Source organism: Pseudophryne corroboree, chromosome 11 (assembly GCF_028390025.1).
Source record: "Pseudophryne corroboree isolate aPseCor3 chromosome 11, aPseCor3.hap2, whole genome shotgun sequence".
Lineage (NCBI taxonomy): Eukaryota > Metazoa > Chordata > Amphibia > Anura > Myobatrachidae > Pseudophryne > Pseudophryne corroboree.
The window spans coordinates 345,934,508-345,948,887 of record NC_086454.1 but is presented as its reverse complement, the minus strand read 5'-3'; the positions used below and the strand labels follow the sequence as shown (position 1 = coordinate 345,948,887).

The following is a 14,380-nucleotide window of genomic DNA, read 5'->3' as shown; positions in this document are numbered from 1 at the left end:
CAGGTGAGGTCGTGTCCACAGGTAAGTACGGTACAGTACATTATGCAGAGACAATTGCACCTCACATTATAGAAGCAACTCAGAATGATGTAATTGAACTAAATCCTGTCAGGGTGATCGCAGTCCCCAATGGGAAGACTGACGCTCAGGGAATCACTCCTGTCAGGAACATTGCTATGCATTGTCCTTGGTCCCGGACAGAATTGAGGACAATTATGTCTGAATTTCCCGATCCCAGGAAAGATCTAGCCGCATGTCAGAGGTTTATTAGAGAATTAGGTAACGCCACCGAACCCACAAACAAAGATTGGCGGACAGTGCTACGGGCATGTTTGCCCTCCAATATTGACCCTGTGAAATTCATTACTGATTGTAAATTAGACGCAGAAGTACCTCTCACTGATGAATACACTCAGGAGAATGTACGACAGATCAATCTGCAGTTAGGAGTATATTTCCCTACTGTTGTCAAGTGGGATAAAATCTTTTCCATAAGGCAAAAAGAAGGTGAAACTGCTTCTGAATATTTCCATTGAGCACTGCAGGAAATGGCTAGATACACTGGGGTCGAGGACATTAAGGAAAATGTACCTCATAGAGAGGTAGCTGTGTCAGTATTAATGGACGGCTTGAAAGAAACGTTGAGAACAAGGGTACAAACCACTCAACCTAACTGGAGAGGTATTTCGGTGGCTGCATTAAGAGAGTCCGCTATCGAGCACGATCGGAACATCATTAAGCACAGGGAGTCACAGGGGGATAAGCTGATGACCGTAAGTATCAAAGCCCTGACAACGAAGCCACATCAGCCAAAACCCCAGATCCCTGATGGTAAGTCATATGTAGTAAAATGTTATAATTGCCAGAGGGAAGGACATTACGCACGGAACTGTAATTATAAAGACACACATAAGGTATATCGACCCCCTAGACCAGAACATGACTCACAGCATAACACACGTAATTGGGATCAGGGATCGCATAGGAGGAATTATGACCCACACGCAGGGGAAACAAGGAGGTACCCACCTAGGAGGGACTGGCAGACCTCTGGAAATTCTCAGCTACCCCCCTCACATATTGTAGCTGCCAGCGTGCTGCGGGAGGGTCACAACATACAATAGGGGTTAGGCCACACCTGTAGTCTGCAGCCAGTGAAGTTAATTGCTAGCCTTGGAAGTGAACCTGAGTTCACAGTTGATGTAGCTGGTAGATCAGTGTTAAATTCAACGGTAGGTATGAAAACCACGGGTAAAACAATTTCAGCAATGGGGGTAACAGGAGTAGTGCAACACTACCCTTTAAGTAGACCAGCGGAGATTACGATAGGGCCTTTGCAGACCAAGCATTCCTTTTTGCTAGCTGCATCGGCCCCGACTAATCTAGTTGGGAGAGATTTATTGTGTAAGATGAGGTGTGTCATATATTGTACTCCTGAGGGTGTCTTCTTAGATATACCCGAGAATCACGTTCAGGAAGTGCAGGATATGTTAGACACCCCACAAAGGTTAATGTCACACTCTGCTGTTATAGACAGATGTCCATCCAAGGTAGAGGAAATGATCTCCCAGATACCGGAATCCCTCTGGACCAAAGATGGACAAGACACTGGATTGATGGCAAATGTAGCTCCTGTAGTAGTGCAAGTAAAAGATGGTAGGATAGCTCCAAAAATCCCACAGTATCCTCTGAAGCCAGAGGTGGAATTAGGAGTGTACCCAGTCATAGAGCGCTTGCTACAACAGGGCATCCTAGTTAGGACGTCCAGCACTGCCAATAGTCCCATCTTCCCTGTGAAAAAGAGTGGGGGGAGGGGTTACAGGCTAGTGCAGGATCTAAGGGGGATAAACAAGATAGTTGAGAGCCAATTCCCCGTAGTGCCAAATCCAGCTGTCATCCTCATGCAAATTCCCCCTACTGCGAAATTTTTCACTGTCATTTACCTCTGTTCTGCTTTCTTTTCGGTCCCTCTGCACCCTGACAGCCAATATTTGTTTGCATTTACACACAGGGGAGTACAGTACACCTGGACTCACCTACCCCAAGGTTTCATTGACAGCCCAAGTATTTTCTCCCAGGCTTTGCATGACTGTTTACAATCCTTTCAACCTGAGAGCGGATCAGTATTAATACAGTATGTAGATGACTTACTGCTGTGTTCAGATTCACTCGAGTCGTCCTTGAAAGACACGAAACAGCTTCTGTTTCACCTTTCTAATACGGGACACAAGGTTTCAAAGGATAAGTTACAGTTGTGCCAGACCAAGGTAAAATATTTGGGACATTGCTTGACACAAGGATTTAGACACCTCACCGCTGATAGAATACAGGCGATTCGCAACATGACTCTGCCACAAACCCAGCAGCAGATCCGCACTTTCCTTGGAATGTGTGGGTACTGCCGAAACTGGATCCCAGGGTTCTCCATACTGGCTTTACCTTTGCAGGAAATGGTCTCCTCGAACAAACCAGATCGGATCTCTCACACAGATGAGTCCGAACTGGCATTTGAGAGACTTAAACAATGCCTATCACAGGCACCTGCATTAGGCATGCCAGATTATGGGAAACCTTTTGAGTTGTACGGTACGGAAAGTGGTGGGTGTGCGGCAGGTGTCCTAACCCAGAGACATGGTGATGCCAGCAGGCCGGTAGCTTACTACAGTGCACAGTTGGACACCGTAGCACGGTCTCTCCCCACATGCTTGCGAAGTGTTGCAGCGATAGCTTTGCTAGTGAGTAAAAGCGAAGACGTAGTGTTGGGACACAACCTGACCATTCATACACCTCATGCAGTATCAGCCTTACTGAACTCTGCCCAAACCAGACATGTCTCATCAGCATGGTTTACAAGGTGGGAATTAGCACTAATGGCCCCTGTAAACATCACCATAAAGAGATGCAGCGCACTAAATCCTGCAACTTATCTCCCAGGTGTGCCTGGACAGGCACAAAGGGTGGAGGATGAGAATGATGGTGAAGGAGGATTTAGTACAGACACTGACACACATGATTGTATGGAATATCTGAACCAAACTTTCACTGCAAGACCCGACATTAGTGACAACCCACTGGAAGGCGTAGATTTTACTTTTTACACTGATGGTAGTTGCCACAGACAGACGGACTTGGGAGACTTGTGTACTGGATATGTAGTCGTAGATGACAAAGGTATCATAGAAGCTGAACCCCTGGGCCCACCGCACTCAGCACAAGTTGCTGAGCTGGTCGCCCTAACCAGAGCGTGTGAATTGGCTAAGGGTAAGTCAGCCAATATATATACAGATTCTAGGTATGCCTTTGGAGTAGTACATGATTTCGGGGCCCTATGGCGCCTCAGAAATTTCATGACGGCAGCTGGCACACCTGTAGCGCATGCATCCCATATAAAAAGGCTTCTAACAGCGATACAGGAACCTGACAGAGTGGCTGTTATCAAGTGCAAAGCCCACACTTACAGTCAAGACCCAGTGTCACTTGGTAACAGCCGGGCAGACGAAACTGCTAAATCAGCAGCCAGCACCCCCATACAGACAGATATCACACAACTGATGGTATTCAATACCGTCAACACACAAAAATTAAGTGAAATGCAAAATTTGTGTTCTCCACAGGAAAAGGCAGTCTGGAGGTCAAAAGGATATGGCCAGGAGTCCTCAGGACTCTAAACGATGGACAAGGTAAGCCAGTAGCCCCCAGAGCATATCTTCCAAGCTTAGCTGAGGCGGCACACGGTCTGACTCATCTGGGCAAAGAAGGTATGTGTAAGCTGGTGAGAGCCTACTGGTGTGCGCCAGGATTCTCTTCTCATACGGGTAAGAGAGCAATGACATGTCTTATCTGCTTGAGGAAGAATATTGGAAAGTCAATACCAACAGAACCATCCCATATCCTGCCAACAGACGGCCCTTTTCAGGTAATACAAATTGATTTCATACAGTTACCACCCTGCAGAAATTTAAAATATGTATTGATGTGTTTTCAAATTGGGTAGAAGCGTTCCCTGCTGCCACAAATACTGCTACGTTCACTGCAAAGAAAATTGTGCAGGAATTTGTGTGCAGATATGGTATCCCTAGGATAATTGAAAGCGATAGGGGTACCCATTTTACAGGTGAAGTCTTTCAGGTTATGTGCAAACTGATGGGAATTAATAGTAAGCTGCATACTCCGTACCGCCCACAGGCGAGTGCGAAAGTGGAAAGAGTAAACAGCACTATTAAGAACAAGTTGAGCAAAGTGATGGCTGAAACTGGATTGTTATGGCCAGAAGCTTTGTCACTTGTATTGTACAGCATCAGAACCACTCCCAGGTCCCCCCTTAACCTATCACCCTTTGAGATTCTTTTTGGTCGACAACCCCATGTAATGATTGACCCCCCAGGATGATTTGAAATGCAATAATGAGGTGACTGTAAAATATATGGTTAGGATGAGCCAGCAGTTGAGGAATCAAAACAGAAATCTAAAGCTGGTGATTCCTGACCTACCAAACAGTAACTGTCATGACATTGAACCTGGGGATGATGTAATGATTCGAAATTTTCTACGCTCAGGTTGCCTCATTGACAGGTGGTAAGGACCGTACCAAGTCTTACTAACCAGCACGACAGCATTAAAGGTTGCCGAGAGAGAGACTTGGGTCCACTCGTCCCACTGTAAGAAGGTCGCTGACCCAGAGAGAGCCCGTGACAAAGAGCAGAGTGTAGAGGAAATCGTATCACTGGAGTGTCTGTTCCGGGAAGGCTGAGAGGCAGGACTGTTGTCACGGCACCTGAGCACGGAGAACTACAAGACCAGAGGCGGTTGTCGCACCAAATTTCTTTTTCCTTTTTATTATTTTCTCCATCTCCCATTACCCTCCTTTCCCCCCCTTCCTTGCTCCTTTTTCTCTCCCTGAACAGATGAGAGAGTTAGGGATAGGATTTTTCACTTGGAAGGTTTGCAATATGGTAATGTCATATTCTGTCCCATATGTTCTCCCCGATGATGCATATATTTTATATGCGGGAGGAAGGCGTATAAGTGGCTTGCCCCAAACTCAGAGGGATTGTGTTACATTGGAAGAGTGTTGCCAGAAGTAATGACCATAACCCATGATAAGATGAAAGACGTTCACCGCAATGCTCAAGCTCCTTACACTCATACTCACTATGAAAACATCGTTAAGAGACACCTTATAGATAGGACAGAGCACGTAGCCTCTGATTTGATCCACGAATCCACCCGGATTCAATTCCTACTCGCGTTAGATATCACCCGTACCGCCAGAGGAATTATAAATTATAGGTATCTTCATGCGCTAGCGAATCTGATAGATAATATCACCGAGATGTATGATGACACCTTCAGGTATACAGGGAGGGAGTTGCAAGCTTACAAAACGGAACTGATCCAGCACAGGATGGTTCTAAATTATATCACAGCGGTGACAGGCGGGTACTGTGTCACCTTGGCAACTCAGTATGGTGTGAAGTGCTGCACGTATATCACAAACAGCACTGATGACCCAACCGAGATCATAGATCAAAAGATGGACGATATCTTGCAATTGAAGTGGGAGTTCCGGAGGAGACACAACCTTACCCTTACTACTGTGAGTAATGAACTGACCGGCTGGGTCTCATGGTTGAACCCACGCAATTGGTTCTCAGGTTTAAGAGAATGGGCTCAAAATGTTATCGTGAGTGTAGGAAAGTTTCTCCTTTGTATCCTGGGAGTTGTCATAATGATTGGTTTGATATTTAGGTGTGTTCGAATTATAACGCGGCGCAAGCACGGTACCAAAGTGATGAGTTTAAGGAGCGGGGGCATTGTTACAGCAACTCATTTAATTTATGACCCATCAATAGAGACAATGTTGTGATAAGACGTGATTCCACGGTCCGTTTCTTTCACCCGTTTCTCCTTTGTTTTCCCTCAGCAAAAATACACCCATCCGGAGAAGACTTCAATCAACACCCAAGAATGATTACGCAAATGCTATGTGAATGTATTTTTGATATGTTTCTTATCTTCATCTCTACATCCTTCAGGTAGTGACACACATAGTCGACAGGTGATATCCACATATTAGCATTCACATATGTTCCCCCTCCATGTATCATCAACTAAATGTGCACCCCATTTGTTGGAACAAGAAGCTGAAAAGAGCTCGGTAGTGTTTGTTGGCCCACTTACAGACCCTTAATACGGGATGAGAAGGATTTAATGTATACTTCACAATACCTCAAAGCTTATCTAGAACATATACGGCACGATGGTACATGCCCCTCAGACATGGATTTCATACATACATGCTTTTACTGTCCCACTAGGTCATACATTTCCCGCCTACACCTCTCCTCCTACCATCCAATTATCTATGGATAATGTATTGTATATTTTTATCCAACCATCTGTAGATATTGTATTGTATATTTTTCTGTTTAATGTTTAGATAGTGGCAGTTATTGTTGACTGCCAAAGGGTGGACTGTCAAAGTCGAAAAATATTGTAATGCATATGCCCTGTACTAACCCCATGCACATGCCCGCTGCTCGTGCACTCAGTCCGCCGTGCGTGCACATATCCGCAATTTGCGTAGGATCGCTACTGCGATCATGCGCGTGATATGGGTATTTACGGAGGAGTTTGTGAGCGCGTAGAGGGTTATTAGAACATTACATATTTAACCCAAATAGTGCATTTTGTACACATAGTTCCCCTACACCACATCAGCGAGTATCAATAGTTTAAACAGTTCCAGGACTAAGGGATTCGCCTTTGCATGATAGGAAGGGTCAGATAAAGGTTGGAAGGTGATGTCTAGTATCCAGCTGTAGGGTATTTTAAGGGTAACATTCCGGTGTTGGTTAGAGAAAGATCGCATGTTCCAGCGTATAGTTATGTGCAGAAGTAGAATATAGATATTAACTGTATTTACTGTATATTATGTATACGGCGGGAATCCAGAGGACATCGCCCATCTATTCAAATCAACCTATGACCTCTCCTGTAATGAAAAGACACATCTCTGTGTCCAATGGACAATGAGATTACAGTGACCATTGTATTGTGTATGTAAGTTGTGTATAAAAAGCCCATTGTTGCCTGGCCGGTCAGAAGACTCTGAACGCTTTCTATCTGACTAGCGGAGGACCGGACGGGTTGCGCTTGCGAACATTCTCACGTATGTACATTCTCTGTAGCCATTATTCTGTTTAGATTTATCTTGTTAGCCTGTAGTGTATGATTTGTACTGTTTTACCTTTTGAAATAATCCACGGTGGCCTTAGAACCCTGTGGTTTCAACTACAAATCAGTGTTGTGTCCTCACTTTCCTGCAAGGGTTTAAAAGCATATTTAACTGTATAAGGTTTATAAGAATTGATAAGGTGTACGCACTGCGGGTACTTTATACCGTCAGCGCTACTTAAGGTTTAAGGTATAACATCATTGCAGTACTTTGCTGCTAAGGGTTTAAAGTGTAATCATATCATTGCATTGTATCACTATCAAGGTTTAAAGGTTATCAATTGTGTGTGCGCACGCTGAGCGTACTCTGTACACTCAGCGCGGCGTGTGTACGCCAAGTACGTACCACGTGCGGGACTCTGTACGCAAATAGCGTACAAAGTGCGTAGCACGTGTATTCAGTATAGCGGCCATAGCGGCTCAACGGTAATAGAGTATCTAGAGGTATAGCTTTATGGTTTAAGATAATATCGACATTATCAGCGGTCACAGTAGAGTAATAAAGACTCCTGTAATAAGGGTAGGCAGTCACAGCAGAGTAACTAGAGACCCCTGTAATAAGGGTAGGCAGTCACAGCAGAGTAACTAGAGACTCCTGCAATAAGGGTAGGCAGTCACAGCAGAGTAACTAGAGACCCCTGTAATAAGGGTAGGCAGTCACAGCAAAGTAACTAGAGACTCCTGCAATAAGGGTAGGCAGTCACAGCAGAGTAACTAGAGACCCCTGTAATAAGGGTAGGCAATCACAGCAGAGTAACTAAAGATTTCTGTAATAAGGGTAGGCAGTCACAGTAGAGTAACTAGAGACTCCTGTAATAAGGGTAGGCAGTCACAGTAGAGTAACTAGAGACTCCTGTAATAAGGGTAGGCAGTCACAGTAGAGTAACTAGAGACTCCAGTAATAAGGGTAGGCAGTCACAGTAGAGTAACTAGAGACTCCTGTAATAAGGGTAGGCAGTCGCAGCAGAGTAACTAGAGACTCCTGTAATAAGGGTAGGTAGTCGCAGCAGAGTTACTAAAGACTCTGTAATAAGGGTAGGTAGTCACAGCAGAGTAACTAGAGACTCCTGCAATAAGGGTAGGCAGTCACAGCAGAGTAACTAGAGACCCCTGTAATAAGGGTAGGCAATCACAGCAGAGTAACTAAAGATTTCTGTAATAAGGGTAGGCAGTCACAGTAGAGTAACTAGAGACTCCTGTAATAAGGGTAGGCAGTCACAGTAGAGTAACTAGAGACTCCTGTAATAAGGGTAGGCAGTCACAGTAGAGTAACTAGAGACTCCTGTAATAAGGGTAGGCAGTCACAGTAGAGTAACTAGAGACTCCTGTAATAAGGGTAGGCAGTCGCAGCAGAGTAACTAGAGACTCCTGTAATAAGGGTAGGTAGTCACAGTAGAGTAACTAGAGACTCCAGTAATAAGGGTAGGCAGTCACAGTAGAGTAACTAGAGACTCCTGTAATAAGGGTAGGCAGTCGCAGCAGAGTAACTAGAGACTCCAGTAATAAGGGTAGGCAGTCACAGTAGAGTAACTAGAGACTCCTGTAATAAGGGTAGGCAGTCGCAGCAGAGTAACTAGAGACTCCTGTAATAAGGGTAGGTAGTCGCAGCAGAGTAACTAAAGACTCTGTAATAAGGGTAGGCAGTCACAGCAGAGTAACTAGAGACTCCTGTAATAAGGGTAAGCAGTCACAGCAGAGTAATTAGAGACCCCTGTAATAAGAATAGGCAGCCACAACAGAGTAACTAGAGAGTCCTGTAATAAGGGTAGGTAGTCACAGCAGAGTAACTAGAGACTCCTGTAATAAGGGTAGGCAGTCGCAGCAGAGTAACTAGAGACTCCTGTAATAAGAATAGGCAGTCACAGCAGAGTAACTAGAGACTCCTGTAATAAGGGTAGGTAGTCACAGCAGAGTAACTAGAGACTCCTGTAATAAGGGTAGGCAGTCGCAGCAGAGTAACTAGAGACCCCTGTAATAAGGGTAGGCAGTCACAGCAGAGTAACTAGAGACTCCTGTAATAAGAATAGGCAGTCACAGCAGAGTAACTAGAGACTCCTGTAATAAGGGTAGGTAGTCACAGCAGAGTAACTAGAGACTCCTGTAATAAGGGTAGGCAGTCGCAGCAGAGTAACTAGAGACCCCTGTAATAAGGGTAGGCAGTCGCAGCAGAGTAACTAGAGACCCCTGTAATAAGGGTAGGTAGTCACAGCAGAGTAACTAGAGACTCCTGTAATAAGGGTAGGCAGTCGCAGCAGAGTAACTAGAGACTCCTGTAATAAGGGTAGGCAGTCGCAGCAGAGTAACTAGAGACCCCTGTAATAAGAATAGGCAGTCACAGCAGAGTAACTAGAGACTCCTGTAATAAGGGTAGGTAGTCACAGCAGAGTAACTAGAGACTCCTATAATAAGGGTAGGTAGTCGCAGCAGAGTAACTAGAGACTCCTGTAATAAGGGTAGGCAGTCGCAGCAGAGTAACTAGAGACTCCTGTAATAAGAATAGGCAGTCACAGCAGAGTAACTAGAGACTCCTGTAATAAGGGTAGGCAGTCACAGCAGAGTAACTAGAGACTCCTGTAATAAGGGTAGGTAGTCACAGCAGAGTAACTAGAGACTCCTGTAATAAGGGTAGGCAGTCGCAGCAGAGTAACTAGAGACTCCTGTAATAAGGGTAGGCAGTCACAGCAGAGTAACTAGAGACTCCTGTAATAAGGGTAGGCAGTCACTGCAGAGTAACTAGAGACTCCAGTAATAAGGGTAGGTAGTCACAGCAGAGTAACTAGAGACTCCTGTAATAAGGGTAGGCAGTCGCAGCAGAGTAATTAGAGACCCCTGTAATAAGGGTAGGCAGTCGCAGCAGAGTAATTAGAGACCCCTGTAATAAGGGTAGGCAGTCACTGCAGAGTAACTAGAGACTCCAGTAATAAGGGTAGGCAGTCACTGCAGAGTAACTAGAGACTCCAGTAATAAGGGTAGGTAGTCACAGCAGAGTAACTAGAGACTCCTGTAATAAGGGTAGGCAGTCGCAGCAGAGTAATTAGAGACCCCTGTAATAAGGGTAGGCAGTCGCAGCAGAGTAACTAGAGGTCACTGCCATCGGTGGATAACCTCCAGTGGCTAGGCCTAATTTAAAACCAACATAAACACAGGTTACATTACTTATTTGATTTAATGTGATCCAGCAAGAAAATCTCTTCAAATGTTAAAAGATAGTCCTTGCTTCCTTCACTCTTTCAAACCCTTGATGTGGTCAGCAAGTTACTGCACCCCGTGTCTTTCCTCTCCTGGGGTATACAACCTGCCCTTGTCAGCGGAAGGCTTTCCTTTAATGTCTGTGAGACATATAGTAATATGGAAAATACACGTGAAACACAGAGAGCGTGAATAAAATTCGCACAGCTGAGTTCCATGGGGAGTTCTGTAGCCCCCCTGCGACTTTCCTCTCCTGGGGTATAAAAACTCCTTCTCTGCGGGAGGTTTCCCGTTATTGTCGGTGAGACATAATATGGTAAATAGTAAACATGAGGAAACAGACAGCGGGAATAAAATAATCACAGATCAGCTCCAGGGGGTTCTTGCTGTACAAACAGCACATTCCAAACATGGAATCATACAACGCAACTGACACTTGATATGGTAAAAATAACATATTAGATAAACAATGGACCAAGAACAAATTCCTGTAACAATAAAACATTTCAAATTAAATCCCTGGCACAGAAACACATCCACCACACGTCACTGATGGAAAGTCAATTTCACACTTGCTTCCTACAATTTCCAAGTACTGTGAATGGGACGGAATCCATAGAAGTGATTTACTAAATCTTCTGTAAAGGAAAAGTGGAGATGTTGCTATTATTTATCTTATCTACTAAACTCTATAAAATGAGAGCCAGAATCGTATTTGTTGCTATAGGCAACACCTCCACTTTTCCTTTTTAGAGCTTTTTAGAGCGTCACTTTTCACGCTGCGGACAGAGGATCAGAGTGAAACGGTGGGGCTGGCTAAAACACTAATACATCAATAATATAAAGGCTGTCTTCTTTTGTATTTTACGACTTGCAAATGGACAGCACAGATGGTGTAGTGGTTAGCATTACTGCTTTACAGCAGTGAGGTCATGGGTTCCATTCCCACCATGGCCCTAACTGTGTTGAGTTTGTATATTCTCCCTGGCCTTGCATGGGTTTCCTCCCACAATCCAAAAATATACTGGTAGGTTAAGTGGCTCCATACAAATTAACCTTAGCGTGTATGTGTGGTAGGGAATATTGGCCCTCATTCCGAGTTGTTCGCTCGGTAAAAATCTTCGCATCGCAGTGATTTTCCGCTTAATGCGCATGCGCAATGTCCCGACTGCGCCAAGTAAATTTGCTATGCACTTAGTAATTTTACTCACGGCTTTTTCATCGGTCTGGCGATCGTAATGTGATTGACAGGAAATGGGTGTTACTGGGCGGAAACAGGCCGTTTTATGGGCGTGTGGGAAAAAACGCTACCGTTTCCGGAAAAAACGCAGGAGTGGCCGGAGAAACGGAGGAGTGTCTGGGCGAACGCTGGGTGTGTTTGTGACGTCAAACCAGGAACGACAAGCACTGAACTGATCGCAGATGCCGAGTAAGTCTGAAGCTACTCAGAAACTGCTACGAGGTGTGTAATCGCAATATTGCGATTACTTCGGTCGCAATTTTAAGATGCTAAGATTCACTCCCAGTAGGCGGCGGCTTAGCGTGAGCAACTCTGCTAAAATCGCCTTGCGAGCGAACAACTCGGAATGACCTCCATTGTTTTTTTTTCAATGATCGCTACGCAGCGAACAACGTCAGCTAGCAATAAACTCGGAATGACCCCCATAGATTGTAAGCTCCACTGAGGCAGGGACTGATGTGAATGGCCAAATACTCGCTGTAAAGCGCTGCAGAATATGTGTGCGCTATATAAATAACTGGTAATAAATACATTTACTGTACATCAATAAATCTCAATATTTTCTGATTGTGAATTTATTTTTTCTGTTATATTCATACTGGGTCATTACAATATGGGACACCCATACCAACTCTCACTTGTAATATTTATTCTAGACCAGGGGTTGGCAATCATTTCAGATGGGGGGCCACTTGGGGGCCACTTAACACATCCAGTGAATATTCGAGGGCTGCACACAAATTATCTTGCATATACAATACCTATCACAAAGCAGTAACCCGCGTTATTCACTGTGGTGTTTATGGGGTCTAAGTGAGTAGTCGCAGCAAGATGCAAATGCAGCCAACTCAGAATATTTATTTTATTTATTACCAGTTATTTATATAGCGCACACGTATTCCGCAGCGCTTTACAAAGAATATTTTGGCCATTCACATCTAGTTATATACTAGTATATAGCTAAAACATAGTATATATAACTATAAAACCACACCACAATATGCATTACAATGTATGTGTCATTTTTCACAGGCAAAATACAAATGTCTAAAAACCACATTAATTCAGTAATAAAATACAAAACAAAAAAAACCCAGTGCTGAAAACAAACTGCATCCTGTATAATGCTATCAACCGTATTTATACTGTAGCTTCTTTTTCCCTGGGCCACGGTTATCAGCTCCTCCCAGAGGCGTAACTAGGGTAGGGCGAGCAGGGCGCGTGCCCTGGGCGCCGTGGCGGACACAGCTGAGGGGGGCACCTGCCGTCCAAGGCATCATTCCCACCCATGCACCGACAGCCGCCACCGCCTGACCGCCCGCCAACAGCCCCCGCCCGCAGCCGCCGTCACTACCTGCACCTGACACACACATTTTCGCTGCCGAGCAAGTCCTGCTGTGGTGCTCGGCGGTGTTACTGCAGCAGCAGCTCCTAGCCTCACTCCTTGCTACCCCCTCTCCCCCTATTCTATGGCTCTCTTTAAGAGAGGCATAGAATAGGGGGGGTGGGGGGTATACTATACACAAAGTGAGGCATAGAGAGGGGGGAGAGGGGGGATATACTATACACAAAGAGAGGCATAGAATAGGGGGAGAGGGGGGTATATTGTACACAAAGAGAGGCATAGAATGGGGGGGTATACACAAAGAGGCATAGAATGGGGGAGAGGGGGGGTATACTATACACAAAGAGAGGCATAGAATAGGGGGAGAGGGGGGTATACTGTACACAAAGAGAGGCATAGAATAGGGGGAGAGGGGGGTATACTATACACAAAGAGAGGCATAGAATAGGGGGAGAGTGGGGTATACTATACACAAAGAGAGGCATAGAATAGGGGGGGAGTGGGGTATACTGTACACAAAGAGAGGCACAGAATAGGGGGAGAGTGGGGTATACTATACACAAAGAGAGGCATAGAATAGGGGGAGAGTGGGGTATACTGTACACAAAGAGAGGCATAGAATAGGGGGAGAGTGGGGTATACTATACACAAAGAGAGGCATAGAATAGGGGGAGAGGGGGGTATACTATACACAAAGAGAGGCATAGAATAGGAAGAGAGGGGGGATATACTATACACAAAGAGAGGCATAGAATAGGGGGAGAGGGGGGTATATTGTACACAAAGAGAGGCATAGAATGGGGGGGTATACACAAAGAGGCATAGAATGGGGGAGAGGGGGGGTATACTATACACAAAGAGAGGCATAGAATAGGGGGAGAGGGGGGTATACTGTACACAAAGAGAGGCATAGAATAGGGGGAGAGGGGGGTATACTGTACACAAAGAGAGGCATAGAATAGGGGGAGAGGGGGGTATACTATACACAAAGAGAGGCATAGAATAGGGGGAGAGTGGGGTATACTATACACAAAGAGAGGCATAGAATAGGGGGGGAGTGGGGTATACTGTACACAAAGAGAGGCATAGAATAGGGGGAGAGTGGGGTATACTATACACAAAGAGAGGCATAGAATAGGGGGAGAGGGGGGTATACTATACACAAAGAGAGGCATAGAATAGGAAGAGAGGGGGGATATACTATACACAAAGAGAGGCATAGAATAGGGGGAGAGGGGGGATATACTATACACAAAGAGAGGCATAGAATAGGGGGAGAGTGGGGTATACTGTACACAAAGAGAGGCATAGAATAGGGGGGAGAGTGGGGTATACTATACACAAAGAGAGGCATAGAATAGGGGGAGAGG

General features: G+C 45.1%; 1 protein-coding gene across 1 annotated transcript in view; it reads right to left on the bottom strand.

The window, feature by feature from the left end:
- Positions 1-14,380, bottom strand: part of LOC134969788 (uncharacterized) — a 76,439-nt gene that overhangs the window by 27,641 nt on the left and 34,418 nt on the right. The window lies entirely within an intron of this gene.